Source organism: Mauremys reevesii, linkage group 12 (genome assembly GCF_016161935.1).
Source record: "Mauremys reevesii isolate NIE-2019 linkage group 12, ASM1616193v1, whole genome shotgun sequence".
NCBI classification, from domain to species: Eukaryota; Metazoa; Chordata; order Testudines; family Geoemydidae; genus Mauremys; species Mauremys reevesii.
In genome coordinates, this window is record NC_052634.1 from 30,190,972 (window position 1) to 30,215,664 (window position 24,693).

A 24,693-nucleotide genomic window follows, 5' to 3' on the forward strand; every position below is an offset into this window, starting at 1 on the left:
CCTCCAGGACAGAGAAGCAACAGGCCAAAATATTACCATGCAGTTGCCAAAGTAGCTCAGTTGGGAGAGTGTTAGACTGAAGATCTAAAGGTCCCTCGTTCAATTCCAGGCTTTGGCAGGTGCTTTCATCCTCTTTGTGCAGGGGCAGCTTGTTTTCTGGAAGCCCAGTGGTGCCTGTACCCAAGATGAGCAGGGTTTCCCTGGGGTAAAGCAATTTTGGGGGCCCCTTCCATTAAAAAAAAGTGGCAATACTGTATTCTCACGGGGCCCCTGCAGGGCCTGAGGCAAATTGCCCCACTTGCCTCCCCTCTGGGTGGCCCTGAAGGTGAGTCTCTGATCTTGGGCTCTGCTGTAGGAAAACATAGAATGGGCTTCTGCCCCTAGTTGGCCCACCTGACCTTTAACAAGGAGAGATGGGAGCTGTCTTTCCCAACATGGCAGGAAGAGAGCAAGGCAGGGTGACCCTCAGGAATGGTGCCAGAGGGCTGCTGGGCAGTGACAGGCAGGGACTGGGGATGAAAACTCCTCTGCGCAGCTGAGCAAGGGCAGTACCAGGGAAGGGGCATCTGTAAAAGTGGCCGTGTAGAAGGTAGAAGGGATTTGGGGGCCCAGGAGGAGGTGCTTGATGTTCAGTGCCTTGGAGCAGCTGGACTTAGCCATGGTGGGTGTTCAGGAAATGCCCATTAATAACTCTAGGGTAGCTCAATAGGCAGAGGGTGATTGGAGGAAGGGCCTCCTGGCCAGGGAAGAATGATGGGGCTGGAGTCACATTCATGGTGCAAGTACAGAAGGTGGTGGAGCTCTGACCAGGGAGGGCATTTCTGGTGGGCTTTGTGCTCCATGGCACTGGTTACGGCTATATTAGTGTGTATGGTCCCCAGTTAAGGCATGAGAGGGAAGATCAAAGGCTCCCTTCCTCTGGACTGCATGGTGTTTGGTGTTGGGGGGGATTTTAATTGTGTCAGCCGGCCTGAGCACCGCTGGTCCCGTTTTCCCAACCATCAGAGGAAACATTTTTACAATGAGCACTGCCTGGCACAGGTCTGTGGTGAAGTCAGCTTAGAGGAGCTCACTCCAGCCACAGAGGGGGTTCACCTTTCTGCGGGGACAGACCAGGAGTCGCACTGACCGGATTTATGCTCAGCTTTTGTATCTTTAGCACGTTGCTTCTCAGATTCTTTCTTGGCCTGACTTGTTACACTTTGAAACTTAACAGGCCAGAGTTTGTGCACCTTCCTATTATCCTCACTAGGATCTGATTTCCAAATTTTGAGGAATGACTTTTTGCCTCTAACAGCCTCCAGTACTCGGACGTTTACCTAGAGTGGCGTTCTGCTGGTCGTCCTATTGTCGTTTCTGATTTAGGGCAAACGTTTCATCTGAGCCTCTAATTGCGGTGTTTTTAAACAGTCTGCATGCTGCTTGCAGGCACCTAACACTTATGACAGCAGCTCCTTTTAATTCCCATCTAACCATCTGTACTTATGCCGATAGGTTGACTTTAGGTCTTTAACTTTGAGCGGTAGCTGAGAAGATGGTAAATTGGGCAGAAACCCATTTGACAAACCTCTTCATTTCCTTGTTATTTCCTGACTTCTTCATTCATCCCCTTTTCCTTTTTTCCTGGGTGAGGCGGAGGCCTGCCAGGGAGCTCCCTGGCACCTCTGGCTGCCTGGGCTGAAGGCAAGAGGCAGGCCTGGGGGTGGTGAGGGCCTCCTGTCCCGTAATGAGGCCGCACTGCTTCCTGGTCCCCTCTTCCCACCCACACCAGCAGGTGGCTGCTGTGGGAGAACACGAGGGAGGCTCTCGGGATGCTAGGCAGCGCTGTGTGGCTGTCAGGGAAAAGAGCCTTCTTCTCTAAAGATGGCTGGCAGAAAGGTGGTGCTCAGCTCTGTAAGCAACCTCCCCAGTAGCCTCGCTGCCAGGGGATGCAGACATTTCTGTAAGGTGCAGAAAGAGGTTATTTGGCTTCCAAGTTAATATGAGAAATATGCATTTAGAAGATTGAATTTCCATTTGTTTACAGGGCCCCAGTGGCCTAATGGACAAGGCAATGGCTTTCTAAGTCAGAGATTGTGGGTTCAAGTCCCATCTGGGGTGAAAAACTGCCTCTATATTGCAAGGAAACCTTGGCCTTATTTTCACCAAGAAAGCTGGGAGATGATTGAACACAAAATATTGGATCTTGGGGAAAATGCCCCAGAAATGGCATCTTGACAAATGCTTTCTAAACCCTCAGTAGCAAACAATTAATGCTAGTGTTTGACTGAGACTAGAGGGAAGAGGAGTGTTTACTCCCACACCTCAGTGAGTAAAACAGACGGAAAGAGGAAGGCTGTTCTGAAAGAGAATGGATCTGTCTGGAGACAAAGCAGCCCCTGAGAATGAGCAACGGTGTGAAAAGAAGAGGTTGAAATGTGTGTTAGATGTTAGTTAGTATTAGAGGGTTTATCCCTTCACCCTCCCATTACCGGGTCCTTCTCACGTACACACAGAGCAGCAATACCCAAAGTCCAAAGGTGCAAACAATTAGATGTTTATTGGATTGAACTTCCAGCAATCAATGATTCCAGTTTCCTTCCTCAGTGTCCCCATCCCAGCCCTGATGCCACAGAGCCTTGCCTGTGTCCCTGTTCCCATTCTCCCCCTTAGCAAAACATAGGACATATGGTGACACATTTCCTGATAGGGGCCAGGCATCAAGGTGGAAGGTGTTGTTATTCCATTTGTCCCACTGCCCCGTGCGTAGTACAGTGCCCTGCACCTTCTCTCGTACGGGTGTGTCACACCTGTTCCAATTAGCATCCAGACTTCCCACTATAGTGGGCCCGAGAAGGTTGGGTCCAGGTTATCTAGTACAGGGGGGAGGGGCTTACTCCATTACTTCTAGGTTATTTCCATAGGCAACGTAACACAAGTATACTTAGCAATACACCAGCCGCTGTAATAATCCACAGCAACACCGAGAGACCTGAGCACTAGCCGCATGGTCCAACATCCTGGCCACCACCGAAACACCTCCTCTCCTCCTTCGACGGGGTCAAGCCCTTAACATGTCCAGTTGCTGGCAGTTGCAATACGCTGCCGCTGCAGGTTTTCGTGCTTTTGTCCATAGCATAAGTCCATTGAATGTCCACAGAGAAATGGGTTATTGTCCAAACCAACTTAACCACATGGTGTGGAATCAGGCTGTATGCGCTGGTTCGATTATTCACAGCAGTAAGATTCACAGATCTATCTGTGTGCCAAAGCCCAGAGAGCAGCGTGTAGTGTGGAATTTGGTTAGGGGCTGGGGTAATTGTGCCCCCAGTAATATGTACATTTCCAGCAAAACACCTCATACACAGTACACCCAATTGTCCACCCCTTGCCATGGGCCATTGGGTGTGCTCCTCCACGGCCATCAGGGAGGGGCACATTCAAACATCTTCTCTGGATTTACACCATTTTACACACCCCTCCATTGATTCCCAGCGAGCAAATCCCCTTCTCATTATTCCCATAGGGCTTGTGGGGCCCACCTCAGCTGCCGATTCACTTCCAGATACCACGGTAGCTATTACACAGGTGCTGGCCTCCTAGTCGAGCATTTTGAATGTCCACACACATCTTCCCCCAGGTCAGCCTTTTGAAGCCATCCCCATCCATGTCATGAGGTTTTCTGTTCATTGAAACACAACAATGCTAACAACAAGACTAACACCACAGACAAACAACACAAAACATAGATTCATGGTATTATGGGTTAGTCTTTTGCTGGCACCAGATTGCTTGTAGAGCGTCTAAAAAACAAAAGAAACAATTTCCACACACACCCCCGGTGGGGACAGATTAGTGCTTAATAATAATAATACCACTTCCTTTTACAAATTTCCTTGCTAATTGCAGGAAAAACAGAAGAATTACCTCCAGGCTGTCCTTATTTTGTTCTATAGTCAGATAGTGAATTACCCCACTCGCGGGTCAGTTTCCCCTCTTGTACAACAGACACGGTTTGCAATAGTTTCTCTGCTGCACCAAGCTTTAAGTTTATCCTCAGGTAACAGCTGAGAGACAACTTTAGATTTAGCTTTAGCACTGTACATACACACACACACTCCTTAGGGTTAACCTGTCCCCCTTATTTTCAGGCTTGACTTGTTTTTTCACCTCCCTTTCCTGGAGGGCCACAATCTGAGTCTTCCAGTAGCTTGTTTGCTGACCAGATGTATTTATTAGTTGCAGCTCCTTTGTGCTGCCACTGATGGGCAGTTCTCTCCTTCCCCCATCAGCTAGGTCATTTGCATTCACACCTGCTTTCGGGCTTGCTTTTGGATCCAAAGCCATCAGCAGCTCAGAGACTGTCTTAAAAGGGACACAATCAACTTCCACCGGAGTTCTGATTACTTTCCACTTTCATCTTCTGCTTCAAAACACACAGATCTGAAAAAGAAACCACAACCTATTGTGGCTCCCTTTGGAGCCCTAATAGGGTTTGAATTAAGTACCATGTTTTGTTTGCATTTCTTTTACCCCTTCTCCAATATACACTGCACACGTCCTGGGAAAATGCACATTCCTTCCATAGTTTAACCTTCATAACATTATGTTACAAACCATAAGTCTCACTTTAGGTTTTTAAAACCTTACACAATTACACAAAACATTTTGTTTTGTCTAACATCCCTTGCACTGCAATAATTTTTCTTTTACACAACTGTACCCCGATTACACGTCCATCTTGTACAACCAGAGCCAGCCAGGGGCAGGCAAGTTAAGTGCCAATAGAAACCCCTGACATTCCTTTAGTGATTTTGCTTACATTACCCAGGAGTCAAATCATTTTGATGAGATTATCTCTCCGCCTGCTGCCTGCAGCCGTCCCCTATAGACCATTTCTGTGGGCAAAGGGCCCATTTCCCCTCAGAATGGCTGTAAAGGCTTATCCGGACAAAACACAGTGGTGGTAGCAGCCACTTTACCTGACCCTCTTGTATAATTTAATTACTAAGCTTCCATCCAACGTGAGTGCGCAGAGCTGCACATACAGTTACATTTATATAACTGGGTTTTATTATTAAACCAACAACTGCCCTTCTTGTAACACCACAACTGTTGCCTTTTACTATTTCCACAACTCTCAAATGTTTCCTTTCCTCCAAACTCTGTATTATTAATGTTTGCAAAACCCTGGGCGGCTGCACTGCCGTGCTGGGGTGACTCTGCAGGGGGAGAAGCTGCTGTGGAGCAATGTAGAGCAGGTGCAGGAAGGAGCCAGGGTCACTGTTCACATTGTGAACTGCACAATTTTCCATATTTGGGAATGTCCGAGAACAATTCTAAGGGGAAGGTGAATGCAGAGCAGTGACACTGGAGGTGCCCAGACCTCCAAGAGGGGGCGGTGTGGAAATTAATAATGGGAAGATCATTTGCGAAATTAGTCGTCACTGACAAGATTTGTCTCTTCTTATTTCATGTTATGGTGTTATTTAGCAGAATCAGGACATATTTTTACTATGTTAATTAAACACAGAATTTTATTTAACTAAGCCAAAAACTTAGTATCACTTATTTTTTTCTCTGTCCTAACAAGAATTAAATGAATGTAACCCCTCTGCCAGGCTGAAACAATAGCAGCAAGGGCCAGGTTCAATACCTAGGGGTCCCTTCCCCACAACGTAATGCAGACCAGCTCGAGCCCCCACCCAGTGACCTGGGAAAATCTTACACACACCCCTGGGCGCCTCAAGGAGGCAATACTTCCCCTCGCGCAAGCACAGACTCTTGGTGTAGCAGAAAAGGTTTAATTACATAAGATAAACAACAAGCATGAAATTTGGAAAATACCTCAACTGGAGTTCATAGGTCAAACCGTGAGCAAAGACCCACCCCAGCAACTTGGGCCGTGTCCTTCTCTCTGGGCCCTTGAGTCCAGCAACCCCCCTAAATCACCCACAGTCCCAAAAGTCCCACAATTCAAAAGTCTCTGTCCCGGGTCAGGCAGCCCAGAGTTCAAGAGTCTCTTTGCAGAGGTCCCGCTCCCCAGCCTAGGTAGAAAGGGGCACCTTACGTGGTTCGGGGCCAGCTGCCCTGCCTCTTCGTGGGGTTCTGCTTCCACTAGTCGTCCCCGCAAACAGCTCAGCTCCGCTTACTCTGTGGGCTGCTCCACTCTGCCAGCTGCTCTGGTCCACCAGCTGTCCTGTGATCTGCTCCAGCCATCCTCACTAGCTGCTCAGCTCCACTCACCCGGTGGCTGCACAAACTGCTCCACTCTTCTCGGCCAGTATTGCTTCAGGCTCCCCCACTCATCAGCACAGTGCTCTCAGCTCAGCAAGTCCAGCTCTTTAGTGATTTCAGCTCCACTCATTAGCACAGTGCACTCAGCTCAGCAAGTCCAGCTCTTCAGTGATTTCAGCTCATAGTAGGGGAGCCCCAGTACCAGTGAATTCAGCTCAGTAACCTGCATCTAGATTCTTAAGAGAATCAAAAGTTAACTCTGACATTCCACAGTGGAGAAAAGCATAGATAGAACTGGTGCTTCTGACTCACACAAAGAGCCTGCACCACCAAGTACAGATACCTGTCCCCAGCCTCTCTCTTTTCAATGGGTTTTGGAACCCATGTGCCCCATCTAGCAAGCGCTATCCAGCTGACAATGAAACCCCCCATCACAAGACAATTTTGTAGTTCCCCATTTACCCAATCAGGGTGACAACATTTCATTCCTCCTGCCCCAATAACAACAAAATTGGGGCTCCCACAGCTGTGAAAATAACCATCCCATGCTGCTTTGCGGTATGCTAAGTGGGTGGGAGTGCCCATGCAAATAACCGAAATACCAATGCAACACTTTCCGCACTCCCCATAATTTACCACCAGATGTCAGGGTGGGGCTCATCCTGACTCTGCTTACATGTAATTAATTGACCCTGGCCCCATCAATTGATCCTGGCCTGGTGTCTGGCTGTGGAATTTACTATTTACTATTTTTATCCCAGCATATTTAAAGATGAAACTGCTTTACAAAAGCTCCTTTATTCTAGGTGATACAAACAGGTCACTTCCCAGCTATTTCAAGGAGATGGAATTTTCCTGACCCACAGGGAACTTAAACTAACATGCTCAAGATCACACATTACTTAGGAGAAAACGAAGGGGAAAAAAACCAAACCCCACCAAACCGTTGCTGTTTCTACCCAAATGATCAATGAGACCAGAAAGTGAGACTGTGCAATTAACTGCCTGGGACTACACTGACTCTGCAGTTACTTGGATGCAGACACACCCAGCTCTACAGTTGGGAAACGTACAGAGACTCTGCTGCTGCTCATGAACTAGCAGCACATGACCTCTGAACAGCTGCCATTCGAATGTATCTGAAAGTTACAAGGAACAACGATCTGTGTTAAAGGAAGGCTGCCATTTATTAGAGCCCCAGTTGATGCCATGTGCACAAAGAGAGGATTGAATGTGTAACAGGGAGTTTGGTAAATCTTGGTTATTTTATTTTTGTAACAGGCTCCTGTCCACCCCCAGTAGATTTTTCAGTCCCAATGGCAACTTACTTACCAAATGTAATACAGACTAGTCCATGCCTCCCAAGTGGATGTGGTTCTTGTTCTTCTGCACATTGTAGCCCATAGAGGCCAAGGACCTGCAAATGTGTCTTCATGGGCCTTTGTTTAGTTGATGAAAACAAACCTAGACACTTAGAGGATTGGAACTGATTTCAGCTGGGGGACATGTTTGCTAGGTTTTTGTGCATTTGCACAGGCAAACATTGAGTGTGTCCATTTGTTTCAGGGATCCCTATTTAGGGGAGCTCTTAAGCATACAGGAAACAGAATTATTTTTATTTAAGAAATTGGGACACTTGGATTTGAACTAAGGCCCACTTGATTTATAGTCAAACACTCTACTACTGAGCTATACCCCCATGACATTTGCAGTGGCAAGTCAATGATCTTAAGGATTTTGAAGGACGGGCTCTGCCTCAGCGAGCTCCTTTTCTATTCCCAGGCCACAGGGGTTTTAAAAATGGAGTTTGAGTAAACTTTATATACACATGTAGATACCACAGCTTGCACACCCACCAACATAGCTTCCCCCACTGACAGCTACCACCTCTCGGGGAGATGGGTTAACTGCACGGACGGGACAGTTCTCTTCCCTCCGCTTAAAGCATCTTCATTATTTATGAATAGGTGGGAAATAACCTCCTGAATGGACAGGAACCAATGTATCAGATATTGCTGTGTCTGCATTCAATATTGGTAATATTGCGCTGGATTAGTAGGAGCATTGCAAGCAGATAGAGGGAAGTGATTATTCCCCTCTATTCAGCACTGGTGAAGCCACATCTGGAGCATTGCATTCAGTTCCCCCCCACCCACCCTCTCTGCCCCTCCCCTGAGACCCACCCTGTCCATCCAAACAGCGTCTGATGTTTTCCTGTCTATCCGGCTTGCTTCCTAGAACGAACGCTCCTTGAGTGGGGTGATCCACAGGGAGTAGCTCAAACCTCCAAAGTGCCTGGGCAGGGGCAGGACATTGGCCCAGCAAGGGAGGGGTGTGGCAGTGACATCACAAAGGCCTTTTGCAGGACCTCAGACTATTGGTCAAAGGTGGTGGGGAGGTGGTGACCTCACAGAGAGATGCTGACATCAGCCAGGCAGGACAGGGGTGAGGGGCAAGGGGCCAGGGAAACCTCAGAGGCCCCTGTGGCTTTGCTTCAGCAAGTCTCCTTCTCCAGGTCTCTCTTTGAGGACAGAGAGAGTATTCGGGTTCATGTACGTGAGCGCCAGGGGGAACCTCTTTCAAGTTTTCTCCTTCCCTTTTTGTGATTTTACTAGAAAACAGCCATCCCTGTTTAGAAGGTAAGAGCCTCCTCGAGGGAAGGGATGTCCTGGGCGTGTCACAGTTCGGATGCCAGTGGCCCCCTACACTGTAAGGAAACTCCCACCACCTGCTCTGTGTTCGCAGGGCGGGAGAGAGCAGCATCCACGGCGGTGATTTGCTCCTGGCTGCCGGAGCAGAGCAGCAGGCTCAGCTGTGAGAACTTCCCAGAGCGATGAAAGGGGAGGGGCCCATGGCTCTGTAGCAGGAATGCAGGGCAGGCGAGTTCACAGCGGGCATTGTGGGATACTGGCAGAGGCCAGTTATGGTGATATAATGAACAGCAGCATCTACACTGACACTCTGTCACTTTAAGTTTGTTGCAAAAAGCTCTACACCTCTCATCGAAGTCGTTTTATTTTGTCAGCAAAACAGGGCAGTTTTGTCGCCAGACATGGCATTGCAGTGTGTGCACCAGCCACAAGCTGCCGACCGAGGTAGCATTGTGTGTTTTTCACACACCAGAGCAATATAATTCTGCTGAAACAACTTTGTAGTGCAGACCTGTCCAAAGATTCACTCACACACACAGCTTGCAAGGAAAACATCACCTGCTCCTCTGCTTTGCAGAATCCAAACACAAGCAAAGCTTGTCAGGCCCTGGTGGCAATGGCAGGGAGTCAGGTGTGGGCAGACAGAGTGCTTTAGTCACACACAGGCACCATGGCGTAGCTGGTTAAAGCATCTTTTTTGTAAACAGGAGATTCTGGGTTCAACTCCCAGTGGTGCCTTGTTGGCTGGATGTTGGGGTACCTGTTATTGGCTACTGTCAGAAGAGAAGTTTCAGAGCTAGATGGGCCTTTGGTCTAGCCCAGTGTGGTTTTTCTTAAGGTTTAAATTACACTCACAGACACTGATAATAGAGTTACTGAAAGTTTGGGAATTAGGAGCAGGTAGGTCAGTGGTCCAGTCCCCACACAGATGACCCCCTCCTCTCTGGGACGGGGCAGGTCTGAGCTCTCACCCAAATGCTCATTGTGGCTGCCAGAATCTGTGGGCAGCTTGTTTAGTTTACAGCAAAGGTTGAGTCCTGCTTTGTGCACCATGTGTAAGAATGAAAATCCTAAACCTCCCTTTGAAATATTGAATGCAGCAGGACGTGTTATTGTCCCTGCCCCAAAGCAGACAGACCAATGGTAATACTCCCCTGCCATTTTACTTTTTTGCTTGCTAAACTCCTTCTTATCTGCCCGGCCCAGGCTGTCCTCTGCCTCAGCTGCTGCTCCCGGCCTGCTCTAGAGTCAAACACGCAGGGCCCCCAGGGGAACAGAGGCTGGGACAGGGCAGCAGCCTGGGCTGGGCTGGGAAGATTCTGGGAGTTCTTGTTCCCTGAGAACTGGCCCGGCTCCCTTCTCAACAGCAAACAAATCAATTCCACGTCACCTCCCCAGAAAAACCAGCCTGGAGCCAAGCACAGCAGGGGACGATTCCCTCCAGTTCCCACCGAGGCAGGAGAGAATCCAGGGTGTTTCTAGCAGAGCTTATGGAACTGACGTGGGGAAACCAGCCTTTAATAACAGGCAGTTCCAGTTGAAGCTAAGTGTTTTTAACAATTTCTACAACATTAAATAACCCTTTAATCGTAGTGTCACCATCCATAACATTCCATCAGCCTTACAGGTTCCCAAGTGCAAAACTAAACATCTCTTCAAATCCAAGGGAGTGGAGATCAGTCAGTGTTGAGAGTCATCCCACATAAAAGAACCATGTTGTGGTACATACTGGCCCCATCATGTGGCCATCACCTTTCCCTCCTCTTCCAGAGTCAGAATGTGATCAGCTCCCACTGAGGGGGTGCAACACCCCTCCCTTGGTCTCTATGTCAGAGCTCCTATCAGCTCAGTGTCCTTCCCATAAGAGTTGGCTGCTGAGAGGGTTGCAATGGGGTAAATAAAGGCAGAGGAGGATTGTTCCTCATGGGTTTTTTTTGTGTGTCTCTGTGATCCTGCTGGAGGAAGCATCATTTGAGTTTGTTTCAGTGGCTTGGGTTGGTCTCAGGTTGTGACCCTGAGTACAGGGGTTCCTGCACTTTCTGCTCTTAGCCCCTCAGGGAATGGACAATGGAGCAGCTTCAGAAATTGGTTAGAAAGTAGCCTAAGAAAGTGTAACATAAGTGAGAAGAAAAATAACATCATCACCTCCCTGGTGGTCTAGTGGTTAGGATTTGGCACTTTCACTGCCAAGGCCTGGGTTCAATTCCCAGTCAGGGAAAAATGACCTTTAAACCAAAACTGCTTTAGTTATTCTTCACTTACACCTAATAAATCCATGGTATTTCCCTGATTTCCTCAGGGGCAGCAAGCAGATGCCTGGGGTGGTCAATGGAAAGGGGAGGCTTCCTTCCTCTCAAAGGGAAGGACTTGAGGCCAAAAGCAGCAGAGGTAGAGCTGCAGTTGATTGCAGCGTTTTTTTTTTTTTCCACTTGGGGTGGCAAAAACACTGGATCTGGCCCTGCTCCATGGAAGACAATTTGTTAAATCCCAGATGAGTGCAGTTCTATCAGTTCTCAGCCTGAGTCCTTAGGTCTTAATCCTGAGGATATTGTCCCACCATGGGGCCATTTCCCTCCTCTCTTTCATACAGAAGCACAATTTTCTTTGCACAGACACAGGAACAGCAAGATCTTTCTCTGTCCCTTGTGCAAAGCAGGGGGCCAAATTCCATGGAAACAATGGACAAGCAGGGGGTCCTGGGCACATCCAGCCCTGGCCGTGAGATGTTCCCTCCCCTCATTCTTTATGCTCCTGTTGTTATTTCATGGATTGTCTGGGATGGGGGAAAAGCTGAGTTCACTCCAGGTGGAGGGTAAAAAGGACCCTGAAAATCTCAGGACCCAACCCCTGCTACCAGGATCACCGAGGTGCTGGGGATTTGAGTAGGAAAGGGACTGTGTGAATTGTCAAGGTGCGGAATGAATAACAATCTACAACTAGATCCACCTCATTAATCACTTACACAGGCTAATCCTGCTGCAGATAGAAGGGCTCTTCCAAGGCTCTATCTTGCTTTCTCCAATGCCATGAAAGCCTGTCTTTTGCCCGCTAGCTGTTGTGACTTGAGCACAAGAGGGGACGTTTGAGCCAGAAGCCTGGCCATGCCCGGAGTCCTGTAGGTAGGGATGCGAGCTCCATATCCTCTCAGTCCTGAAGCTGGGCTGCAGCCTGGCCTGGGAGGCAGCCCTATTGGTTGACCTACTGGCCCAAAGTCACTTGGGCAGTGTTGGTCTTCCCCAGGGATGCTGAAGGGCCTAAGGGAGGGAGGCTTAATAATCCTCCCTATCAGTCAGGGCGGAAGAGGAGGGCTGCAAGAGTGGGCAGGTTGATGGCTGGGCCTTTTAGCATTCAGTTGCGGTTGAGGTGGGGAACGCGAACTGGGAGAAATGGTTGCTGGCCTGTGAGGAGTGGCTCAGCCGGTGGCGTAAGTGGACCTTGTCATTACCTACAAGGTTGTGATGCTCAAGACCCATCTGTGGGGAATTTCCTCAGCCAGGTATTTCCCTCTGCTCCACGAGTGCTGCTGAGACCGAACACGATGACCTTCCACTTCTTGTGGGGCCATAGGACGTCCCTACCTAGTCAGGAGAAGTGCGGCTTTTCTGCCATATTAGAAGAGGGGTTGGGCCTGGTGGGCTTTGAAGGCTTGTACGGCTCTACTGTTTTGTGTTTCAATTTTCAGTGGTGGCTGAGCTGGAGGGCAGGGCAGGCCCGAGGGGAATGGCAGGGTAACCATAAAGAACGCAACTGACTCTTCCGATATGGCCGTATTTTCTTTTTACCCCACTGGGTGCAGCACCGGGTATGGGATGGCGAATGGTGGGGGAAGGGGGAGGCCCCCCCTCTAGTTTTCTTCTACCCACACCTTACACCCTACACGATTTTCAGTGGGTGGCTAGGCGGAAGGTGCTTGAAGGATGGCTTCATCCGCAACAGTGGCCACCCTCACAGCCGCGGCGGCCACAGTGGCGAGCCCCACCCCCCTTTGACTCAGTCTGAACAGAGGTCAATGTACCACTGGGTGAGACAGGCCAATTTTAAGGAGCTTCCTCTGAAGGTGAGCAACTGTCCCCAGAACTTACTGACAGGAGCTTTAAAGTATTTGCAAATGTGCACGGCCGGCATGTGCAGAGCAAAGGCTGCCCAGGGGCACTGTGTCAGGCTCTGGCACCGCTTGAGACAATGGACCATCTTCAGCCACCAGGCGACCCAGGATCTAAGGCAGGAATGGGGTGAGGAAGCAAGTCAAGCTGAGCAAAGCAGGCAAAAATTCATCTCGCCTTCGTGGGCGCTCACAATGATACCCTTTTTGTGTGCCAGGGCTGACAAAAACCTCCCAGACAGAGAAGCAGTAGGCCAAAAAAGCCCTCTACACCAACATTCCACACAAAGATGGACTACAAGCCATCAGGAACAGTATCCCCGATAATGTCATGGCAAACCTGGTGCATGAACTTTGTGACTTTGTCCTCACTCATAACAGATTTGGGGACAATGTATACCTTCAAGTCAGCAGCACTGCTATGGGTACCCGCATGGCCCCTCAGTACGCCAACATTTTTATGGCTGACTTAGAACAACACTTCCTCAGCTCTCATCCCCTAATGCCCCTACTCTACTTGCGCTACACTGATGACATCTTCATCATCTGGACCCATAGAAAAGAAAACCCTTGAGGAATTCCACCATGATTTCAACAATTTCCATCCCACCATCAACCTCAGCCTGGACCAGTCCACACAAGAAATCCACTTCCTAGACACTACAGTGCTAATAAGCTATGGTCACATAAACACCACCCTATACCGTAAACCTACTGACCATTATACTTACCTACATGCCTCTAGCTTTCACCAGAGCACACCACACAATCCATTGTCTATAGCCAAGCTCTAAGATACAACTGCATTTGCTCCGACCCCTCAGACAGAGACAAACACCTACAAGATCTCTATCAGCTGTTCTTACAACTACAATACCCACCTGCTGAAGTGAAAAAACAGATTGTCAGAGCCAGAAGAGTACCCAGAAATCACCTACTACAGGACAGGCCCAACAAAGAAAGTAACAGAACCCCACTAGCCTTCACCTTCAGCCCCCAACTGAAACCTCTCCAGTGCATCATCAAGGATCTACAACCTATCCCTCACTCTCACAGATCTTGGGAGACAGGCCAGTCCTTGCTTACAGACAGCCCCCCAACCTGAAGCAAATACTTACCAACAACCACACAACAAAAAACACTAACCCAGGAACCTATCCTTGCAACAAAGCCCGTTGCCAACTCTGTCCACATATCTATTCAGGGGACACCATCATAGGACCTAATCACATCAGCCACACTATCAGAGGCTCGTTCACCTGCACATCTACCAATGTGATATATGCTATTATGTGCCAGTAATGCCCCTCTGCCATGTACATTGGCCAAACCAGACAGTCTCTACGTAAAAGAATAAATGGACATAAATCACATGTCAAGAATTATAACATTCAAAAACCAGTTGGAGAACACTTCAGTTTCTCTGGTCACTCATTTACAGACCTAAAAGTCGCAATATAACAACAAATAATCTTCAAAACCCGACTCCCACGAGAGACTGCTGAAGTGGAATTAATTTGCAAAGTGGACACCGTTAAATTAGGCTTGAATAAAGACTGGGAGTGGATGGGTCATTACACAAAGTCAAACTATTTCCCCATGTTTATTTGTCCCCCTACTGTTACTCACACCTTCCTGTCAACTGTTGCAAATGGGCCATCCCAATAATCACTACAAAAGGTTATTTTCTCCTGCTGATAATAGCTCACCTTAACTGCTCACTCTTGCTATAGTGTGTATGGCAACACCCATTTTTTCATGTTCTCTGTGTATATATCTTCCTGCTGCATTTTCCACTGCATGCATCTGATCAAGTGGGTTTTAGCCCACAAAAGCTTATGCTCAAATAAATTTGTAAGTCTCTAAGGTGCCACAAGTACTCCTCTTTCTTTTTGCAGATAAATGAATGGAGGTTAAGTCCATGAATGGCTATTAGCCAGGATGGGTAAGGAATGGTGTCCCTAGACTCTGTTTGTCAGAGAGTGGAGATGGATGGCAGGAGAGAGATCATTTGGTCATTACCTGTTAGGTTCAGTCTCTCTGGGGCACCTGGCATTGGCCACTGTTGGCAGATAGGATGCGGGGTTGGATGGACTTTTGGTCTGACCCAGTATGGCCATTCTTATGTTCTTATGAAAGGAGGGGCAAGTGCCTATGACAGAGTTTCTGTAGTGTAGTGGTTATCACGTTTGCCTAACACGCAAAAGGTCCCTGGTTCGAAACATGCTGGTTTGATTTTCCCAGCTCCTACTGGCCTGTCCCTGCTGTTGTAAGAGCAGCAGTGATTTCTATGCTCAAAAGGTCTCTTATACTTCCCCTGCTCCCACTTTTGTCTCCTGTCCCTCTCTGAATGCCTGTGAAGTGGCTTTCCCCCTCCCGCTCCCCCCTGGAATGCTGATGGGATGAATGGGCTGGTTGAAGAGCAGAAGAGCTCCCAGGTAGACAAGGCGTCTGGGACGCTAATTAGGCAGCACTCACACATCCAGAGCATGGACACTGCCCAAGGTGGAGTGTGACCCACCAGATGCAGCCAAGTCATCTCTAGTCGCAGGCCATGAGGTGCAGGCCCTTAAAAGGGGAAGGGGCCCTGTGCTCAGGAGAGCACTCACAAGCTTGTACCTCCAGTGAATGCCCTTCGCCCGGACCGCCTGGCCAGTGGTTCTCTGCGTTGTATTTCATTGTGCCTCAGAGGGATTTACCTTCATCACACCATCCATAGCTGCGCTGTGGGACACTTACCTTGCCGAATCCTGACATCTCCAGTGCTGTGCCCGTCCTGGGAGTGTGAGTATGCGAGTGCGAGTGTGACACCCCCCACTTCTTCTTTTGAGCTTAGCTGTCAGTATAATAAATGTGCTGCTTTCTGCCAAACTCTGGTGGGTCATTAGTCCTCCCTACGCTTACTAGCTGGCCCAATTGTGGGTAACACCTGCAATAAACTCAACCCCTGCAGGGCAGAGGGAGGTGAAATGAGCTGAGAAAAGGCCTTGGCATCAGCAGGGGAAAGCTAGTGGATCTGGGCTGGTCACCTTTTGAAGCCTTGTGGCTTGGTCTCCTCTGCCCTTGGAGGTTGGCCTATGGCGGCCGGCTCTTCCTGCTGCCTCCTTTGTGTGACTTGCCAAAGGAGGGAGTGAGGCAGGAATGGGGCAAAAGAGGAAAGTCGAGCTGAGGAAGGCAGGGCAGAAGCTAAGCGCCTCAGTGCGGCTAAGTGGGGTTAGTAGAGCACCACCAGTCGTTCTGCAAAGCCTGGGGAGGTGTGGTTGGCTGCTGGGAGGTAGAATCCTGTGCCTGCCTCTTGGCTTCCCAGGGATGGCTACTTGCAGCCCAGGAGAAGAAGGACAGTTCTGGGTGAAAGGAAGACAAACAAAGCTCTGTGAGGAAATTTGGGTGCGGGGTGCGGGCTCTGCGCTGGGGGAGGGGGTGGCGCTTACCCCGGGCACTGCAGCTCACAAAGTGCTTGGTACACACAACCCTCTGGCAGCAGCTCCTAGGTGGGCCGTGCCAGGGGGGTCTCTGCACCGCTGCCTGCAGGCGCTGCCCCCAGAGCTCCCAGTGGCCAATGGGGGCTGCGGAGTTGGTACTCGGGGCAGGGGCAGTGAATGGAGACACTCCCCCCACCCCAGGGGATGCTGGGACATGCCAGCCACTTCTGGGAGCGGCACGGAGGGATGGAGGCAGAGTGGGCAGGGAGCCACCTCAGTGCTGCTGGCACATCTCTGCACACCCATGGGGGGAGGGGAGCAGAGGGCCTCCATGTGCTGTCTGGGGTAGGGGCAGAGCACAGAGCTGCCTTCCCTCCCGGGTCTATTACAGGAGTGGGTGGGTGGGGTCTTTTGGCCTGCAAGGTGCAGCAGGTCGGTCTAGATGATCACACTGGTCCCTTCTGACCTTAAAGGCTCCGAGTCTAAAAGAGAGAGGGAAGTAAAGAATTTTTTTAAAATAAATAAAACAAACATTGTAATACCAGGATGACTCCAACAGCTCATTGTATAGTCCCACCCCTTTCTTCCTCCACTGGGTGTTTAATGACCTGCAGCACATTGATTCTCTCATTCCTTTGGTAAACTGATACAATGTGACTGAAATTAAACCAATTCCCAGCAGAGAAAACATCACATCCTTGCATTGGCTGGGAATCAAACCCAGGTCAACTGCTTAAAAGGCAGCTATGCTCACCACTATACCACCACTGCATTTAGCAAGAGTGTCACTTATGCTTGCCCAATGAGGCTAGACCCGCATTGAGGCGCTTTTCTGCCTGTTAAAATGTACTGGATTCTCATCACTAAAAAAAAACCTCCTCCATCTTCACCTGGGTTTGAACCATCAGCCTTTCAATTAGCCACCAAAGTTATTAATCACAGGGTATGTCTACACTATGGGATTATTCCAATTTTACATAAACTGTTTTTTGGAAAGATTGTATAAAGTCGAGTGCACGCGGCCACACTAAGCACATTAATTCGGAGGTGTGCGTCCATGTACTGAGGCTAGTGTCGATTTTCGGAGCGTTGCACTGTGGGTAGCTATCCCATAGCTATCCCGTAGTTCCCACAGCCTCCCCCACCCACTGGAATTCTGGGTTGAGATCCCAGTGCCTGATGGGGCAAAAACAGTGTCGTGGGTGATTCTGGGTAAATGTCGTCACTCAATCCTCCCTCCGTGAAAGAAACGGCAGACAATCATTTTGTGCCATTTTCCCTGGATTGCCCGGGCAGACGCCAAAGCACGGCAACCATGGAGCTTGTTCAGCCTTTTTTCACTGTCACCGTATGTCTACTGGATGGTGCTGACAGACGCAGTACTGCAGCGCTACGCAGCAGCATCCCCTTGCCTTTTGCAAGTTTGCAGAGATGGTTACCACCCATACCATCCCATCTGCTGCTTTGCAAGTTGACAATGACAGTTGCCAGTTATACTGTACCATTTGCTGCTGTCATGGGTTCTCCTGGCTTGCCTTGGTGAGGTTGGCTGGGGGCACATGGACAAAAATGGGAATGACTCCCCAGGTCATTTCCTTCTTTAAGTTTTGTCTAAAGGGAGAGTCAGTTCTATCAGGCAAGCCCACAAAAGAACCAGAGAAGCAAACGGCCGCTCCAGGTCAGAGCCCCCGACATCTGGCAGAAATGATGAGCTGCTTGCCATTCTAGGGGGTGCCCCTGCAACAACCCCATCCATTGTTTCCCTCCTCCCCCACCCCTCCTGGGCTACCGTGGCAGTTATCCCCCCATTTCTGTGATGAAGTAATAAAGAATGCAGGAATTTGAAACAACACTGACTTTATTGCCTCTGCAATTAGAGCTCAAAGGAGGGAGGGGAGGGCAGCCTCCAGCTGCTATGATATTCCAGGCAGGACTGAATCTCCATTAGACAAAGCTCAAAGAAGAGAATGACCTGGCTGAGCAGGGGGTTATTGACAGGGAGGAGACTCAGGTCCTTGTTGTTCTCTTTTAAGACCAAGTAAATAAGTCAGAACCAGTCATATGTTTGATGAATTTTGCTGCTTCTCTGCATTAATGGTCTCTGAGCAGTTCATGATTCTCTCTAACATTGCAGTTCTCCTCAAATACTTGCTGAATAATTACTGTGCACTGTTGTTGGTCTGGAGCTCATCTGAGAGCACTTTATTCCGGTCATTCAATGGATGAAATTCAAGATCCGATGGTTAGTTTGAAAATCAGGGCTCTTAGGTCCTATTCCCAACTCTGCCACTGACTGGCTGTGTGACCTAAGATAAGTCAATTCTCCTTTCTCAGCCTTAGCTTCTCCCTATTTCAAGTAGGGATTATAATGATCCTCTCCTACCTACCTCACGGTGGGTGGGGATCCATTGGAGAGTGTCACTAGGAGTAGTGCATAATATGAGGTGTCCTATCACATTTACTGAGAGCAGATTATAACATAATAGAATAGCTGAAAGTCTATTTCATTTGTATTTTTTTTATTTTGCAATTGTTAAGAGCAGCAACTACTTAGCTCAGACTGAAGCATCTTATCTAATGTTTGTGATCTAAGTGTCTCCCCTCTGTGTGTGACGAGACAATTTAACACACTCTGACAAACAGGAGATGCTTTTGTTTTGCAACAAAATATTTTTGCAAAGAACTTTCATCCCACTTGTTTTGATTTCGAGAAACAAACTGGTTTAGTCTGAAGGGGATTTTCTGACATTGAGCAGGTGCAGTGTGTCCCGTGACACCCGCCCGCTATACGGCGGCCCCTGCTGAGGGCGCCCTTGCTGCAGCTGGTTCTGCTGGTGCCCTGTGGTTGCCCTCGTTCGGCCAGGAACAAGCCTCAGGTGAGCTGAAAAGAATCCTGTCCAACCAAATCTGACAGCTGCCATCATGTAGCCCAAAGTCCCCACACCTGCCGGGGAAACAAACCAGCCACCATAAAGTGGTCCATTGTCTCACGCTGGGCCAGAGCCTGACACGGCACCTGTGGGCAACCATTGCTCTGAACACGCCGGCCATGCACACGCTGGCCGATTCCTATGAAAGATGTCACTGCACGTCTCGGTACTTAAAAGGTACCTGTGCCACTGGCAGTGAGTTCTGGGGACAGTTGCTCACGTTCAGTGAATGTAACTGTACGTAACTGTATGTGCAGTCACATTTGATAGAAGTTTGGTAATTAAATTATACAAGAGGGTCAGATAAAGTGGCTACTACCACCACTGTGTTTTGTCCCGTGAAGCTTTTACAGCCATTTTGAGGGGAAATGGGCCCTTTGCCCACAGAAATGGTCTATAGGGGACAGCTGCAGGCAGCAGGCGGAGAGATAATCTCATCAAAATTATTTGACTACTGGGTAATGTAATCAAAATCACTAAAGGAATGTCAGGGGTTTCTATTGGCACTTAACTTGCCTGCCCCTGGCTGGCTCTGGTTGTACAAGATGGACGTGCAGTCAGGGTTCAGTTGTGTAAAAAGGAGTAATCACAGTGCAAGGGATGTTAGGCAAAGGAGAACTGTGTGTGATGATGTAAGGTTTTAAGGACCTAAACTGACACTCATGGTTTGTAAAACTCTTGTTTTGTAGGTTTAAGATGAATTGGTTTGGTTCTGCTTTGTTGGGATTTTTTTATAATGCCACTGAAAATCCATTTGAATCATTCAAAGTGGCAAAACTGCCAGACACCTTTTGCCAGACACAGGTAACTAGTGTTGTTTGGGTTTGGGATTTAGCATTTAACCCTTAAGGTACCTCACTACTCTATAAAGTTCAAGACCAAAGTTATGGTTGTAGTAAGGAGCAGCCAGAACCAGAAGGATGGAGAAAGAAACATTGGTTGGACAGATGGACGGATGGACAAACCGAATAATTAAGCCTCTGTTTTAAAAAAAAGGCTTAAAAACATTAAAAGGAAAAAAGGGGCAAAATGTTTCCCTGTTTACCAAAATACCTCAGCCTAGCTCTGCCCTTGGGGTTGGGGGCGCCGATTCCAGGGTTCACCTGGGGCGCCAGGTGCTGGCAGCTAGTCTAGAGCTGCCCCTGCCCAGAAGCCTTTATTCCTCCAGCCTGCGAGGTGGGGGGGGGGAGGTGTCAGGAAGTTGCCCCTTCAATCCCACACACAAAAGGACCTTCTTAGGAAAGGCAAAATCTTGAAAAGAAAAAGTAACATCAAGAAGGACTTCAAAGACAGAGCTTTTTAAGATCTCAAGGAATAGTTGAGTGTCTGACCAGGGACTTGAACCCTGGACCCTCAGATTAAAAATCTGATGCTTGGCCCACTGAGCTAACCAGATTCCCAAAAAGAGTCAGCAACTTTATGTAGAGGAGAAACTACTGAACAAAAAGAGAGCAGAAAACACTAGAGGAAACCTGCTGGTCTCTCTCTCTCTCTCTCTCCCCACAGCCCTAGCCCTGGCCTGCTCCTCCCGCCAGCGCCCTGAGGCATTTTGCCAGCACCATGCCCCAGTCAGCTCCACCCTCCCCAAATGCTAGAAGGCCCAGCTCAGGAACCTGGCCGCTCTTACAGCCACTTCTTCTGCCCTGACCAATAGGGAGGAGGATTGAGGGACAGGCTAGTAGGAGGTGGGAAAATTAAGCCCACATGTTTCTGCCTGGTTTTGAACCAGGGACCTTTTGCATGTTAGGCAAAAGTGAGAACCACTACACTACAGAAACTCTGTCCTAAGATGCTCCTTCTCCCTTCATAAAAACATAAGAATGGCCATACTGGGTCAGACTAAAGGTTGGTACAACCCTGTATCCTATCTGCCAACAGTGGCCAATGGTGGGTGCCCCAGAGGGACTAAACCTAACAGGTAATGATCAAGTGATCTCTCTCCTGCCATCTATCTCCACCCTCTGACAAACAGAGGCTAGGGACACCATTCCTTACCCATCCTGGCTAATAGCCATTCATGGACTTAACCTCCATTAATTTATCTGCAAAAAGAAAGAGGAGTATTTCTGGCTCCTTAGAGACTAACAAATTTATTTGAGCATAAGCTTTCATGGGCTAAAACCCACTTCATCGGATGCATGCAGTGGAAAATACAGCAGGAAGATATATAGATATAGATATACACAGACAACCTGAAAAAATGGCTGTTGCCATACACACTATAATGAGAGTGAGCAGTTAAGGTGACAAGTATCAGAGGGGTAGCCATGTTCGTCTGGATCTGTAAAAGCAGCAAAGAAGCCTGTGGCACCTTATAGACTAACACCTATTAGTCTATAAGGTGCCACAGGATTCTTTGCTGCTTTTACAGTTAAGGTGAGCTATTATCAGCAGGAGAAAAAACCTTTTGTAGTGATAATCGGGACGGCCGATTTCCAACAGTTGACAGGAAGGTGTGAGTAACAGTAGGGGGACAAATAAACATGGGGAAATAGCTTGACTTTGTGTAATGACCCATCCACTCCCAGTCTTTATTCAAGCCTAATTTAATGGTGTCCACTTTGCAAATTAATTCCAATTCAGCAGTTTCTCGTGGGAGTCTGTTGTTGAAGGTTTTTTGTTGTAATATTGCGACTTGTAGGTCTGTAATCGAGTGACCAGGGAGATTGAAGTGTTCTCTGACTGGTTTTTAATGTTATAATTCTTGACATGTGATTTGTGTCCATTTATTATTTCATGTGGAGAATGTCCAGTATGGCCAATGTACATGGCAGAGGGACATTGCTGGCACATAATAGCATATATCACATTGGTAGATGTGCAGGTGAACGAGCCTCTGATAGTGTGGCTGACGTGATTAGGTCCTATGATGGTGTCCCCTGAATAGATATGTGGACAGAGTTGGCAATGGGCTTTGTTGCAAGGATAGGTTCCTGGGTTAATGTTTTTGTTGTGTGGTTGCTGGTAAGTATTTGCTTCAGGTTGGGGGGCTGTCTGTAAGCAAGGACAGGCCTGTTCTCCCAAAATCTGTGAGAGTGATGGATCGTGCTTCAGGATAGGTTGTAGATCCTTGATGATGCGCTGGAGAGGTTTCAGTTGGGGGCTGAAGGTGATGGCTAGTGGGTTATGTTCCTTTCTTTGTTGATCCTGTCCTGTAGTAAGTGACTTTTGGGTACTCTTCTGGCTCTGTCAATCTGTTTCTTCACTTCAGTAGGTGGGTACTGTACTTGTAAGAATGCTCGATAGAGATCTTGTAGGTGTTTGTCTCTGTCTGAGGGTTTGGAGCATATGTGGTTGTATCTTAGAGCTTGGCTGTAGACAATGGATTGTGTGATGTGGTCTGGGTGAAAGCTGGAGGCATGTAGGTAAGTATAGTGGTCAGTATGTTTCTGGTATAGGGTGGTGTTTATGTGACCATCGCTTATTAGCACAGTAGTGTCCAGGAAGTGGATCTCTGGTGTGGACTGGTCCAGGCTGAGGTTGATAGTGGGATGGAAATTGTTGAAATCGTGGTGGAATTCCTCAAGGGTTTTCTTTTCCATGGGTCCAGATGATGAAGATGTCATCAGTGTAGTGCAAGTAGAGTAGGGGCATTAGGAGATGAGAGTTGAGGAAGCGTTGTTCTAAGTCAGCCATAGAAATGTTGGCATACTGTGGGGCCATGCGGGTACCCATAGCAGTGCCGCTGACTTGAAGGTATACATTGTCCCCAAATGTGAAATAGTTATGGGTGAGGACAAAGTCACAAAGTTCAGCCACCAGGTTTGCCATGACATTATCGGGGATACTGTTCCTGATGGCTTGTAGTCCATCTTTGTGTGGAGCGTTGGTGTAGAGGCCTTCCACATCCATAGTGGCCAGGATGGTGTTTTCTGGAAGATCACCAATGGATTGTAGTTTCCTCAGGAAGTCAGTGGTGTCTCGAAGATAGCTGGGAGTGCTGGTAGCATAGTGCCTGAGGAGGGAGTCTACACAGCCAGACAATCCTGCTGTCAGGGTGCCATTGCCTGAAATGATGGGGCATCCAGGATTTCCAGGTTTATGGATCTTGGGTAGCAGATAGAATACCCCTGCTGCTTTTTTGGCCTGTCTGGGAGGTTTTTGTCAGCCCTGGCACACAAAAAGGGTATCATTGTGAGCGCCCACAAAGGTGAGATGAATTTTTGCCTGCCTTGCTCAGCTTGACTTGCTTCCTCACCCCATTCCTGCCTTAGATCCTGGGTCGCCTGGTGGCTGAAGATGGTCCATTGTCTCAAGCGGTGCCAGAGCCTGACACAGTGCACCGGGCAGCCTTTGCTCTGCACATGCCGGCCGTGCACATTTGCAAATACTTTAAAGCTCTTGTCAGTACGTTCTGGGAACAGTTGCTCACCTTCAGAGAAAGCTCCCTAAAATTGGCCTGTCTCACCCAGTGGTACATTGACCTCTGTTCAGACTGAGCCGAAGTGTGGGGGGGGGGGGCTTGCTGCTGTGGCTGCCACTGCTGTGAGGGTGGCCACTGTTGCGGATGAAGCCATCCTTCAAGCACCTTCCGCCTAGCCACCCACTGAAAATCCTGTAGGCTGTAAGGTGGGAATAGAAGAACACGGGGGGGGGAGGGGGGCGGAGGCCTTCCTAATCTCCTCCCCCTTCCGCCACTATCGGCCATCCCATACCCGGTGCTGCACCCAGTGGGGTAAAAAAAAATACGGCCATATCGGAAGAGTCAGTTGGGTTCTTTATGGTTGTCCCGTCATTCCCCTCGGGCCTGACCTCCCGTCCAGCTCAGCCACCCACTGAAAATTGAAAAACAAAAAAGTAGAGCCGTACAAGGCTTCAAAGCCCACCAGGCCCAACCACCATTTCTAATACAGCAGAAAAGCCGCACTTCTCCTGACTAGGTAGGGACGTCCTATTGCCCCACAAGAAGTGGAAGGCCATCGTGTTCGGTCTCAGCAGCATTCGTGGAGCAGGGGGAAACACATGGCTGAGGTTAATGACAAGGTCCCCTTCCGCCACCGGCTGAGCCATTCCTCACAGGCCAGCAACCATTTCTCCCAGTTCGCGTTCCCCACCTCCTCCCCAACCGAACGCTAGAAGGCCCAGCCATCAACCTGCCCACTCTTGTAGCCCTCCTCTTCCGCCCTGACTGATAGGGGGGAGTATTGAGCCTCCCTCCCTTAGGCCCTTCAGCATCCCTGGGGACCACCAACACCGCCCAAGTGACTTTGGGCCAGTAGGTCAACCAATAGGGCTGCCTCCTAGGCCAGGCTGCAGCCCAGCTTCAGGACTCAGAGGAAATGGAGCTCGCATCCCTACCTACAGGACTCCAGGCACGGCCAGGCTTCTGGATCAAACGTCCCCTCTTGTGCTCAAGTCACAACAGCTAGCGG

The 24,693-nt window shown here is 48.9% G+C and overlaps 1 protein-coding gene and 4 non-coding genes across 5 annotated transcripts in view; 3 read left to right on the forward strand and 2 right to left on the reverse strand.

Moving 5' to 3' along the window:
• LOC120375640 (zinc finger protein 850-like) overlaps window positions 1–24,693 on the forward strand; it is a gene marked incomplete at its 3' end in the record, with an annotated part of 811,498 nt that overhangs the window by 217,198 nt on the left and 569,607 nt on the right. The gene's annotated exons all lie outside the window — the stretch shown is intronic.
• TRNAR-UCU lies at window positions 2,028–2,100 on the forward strand. The gene has a single exon. It is a non-coding gene; the product is annotated as a tRNA-Arg (tRNA).
• TRNAY-AUA lies at window positions 7,844–7,916 on the reverse strand. Its single transcript has one exon. It is a non-coding gene; the product is annotated as a tRNA-Tyr (tRNA).
• TRNAE-UUC lies at window positions 11,014–11,085 on the forward strand. Its single transcript has one exon. It is a non-coding gene; the product is annotated as a tRNA-Glu (tRNA).
• On the reverse strand, window positions 21,027–21,099 carry TRNAV-AAC. The gene has a single exon. It is a non-coding gene; the product is annotated as a tRNA-Val (tRNA).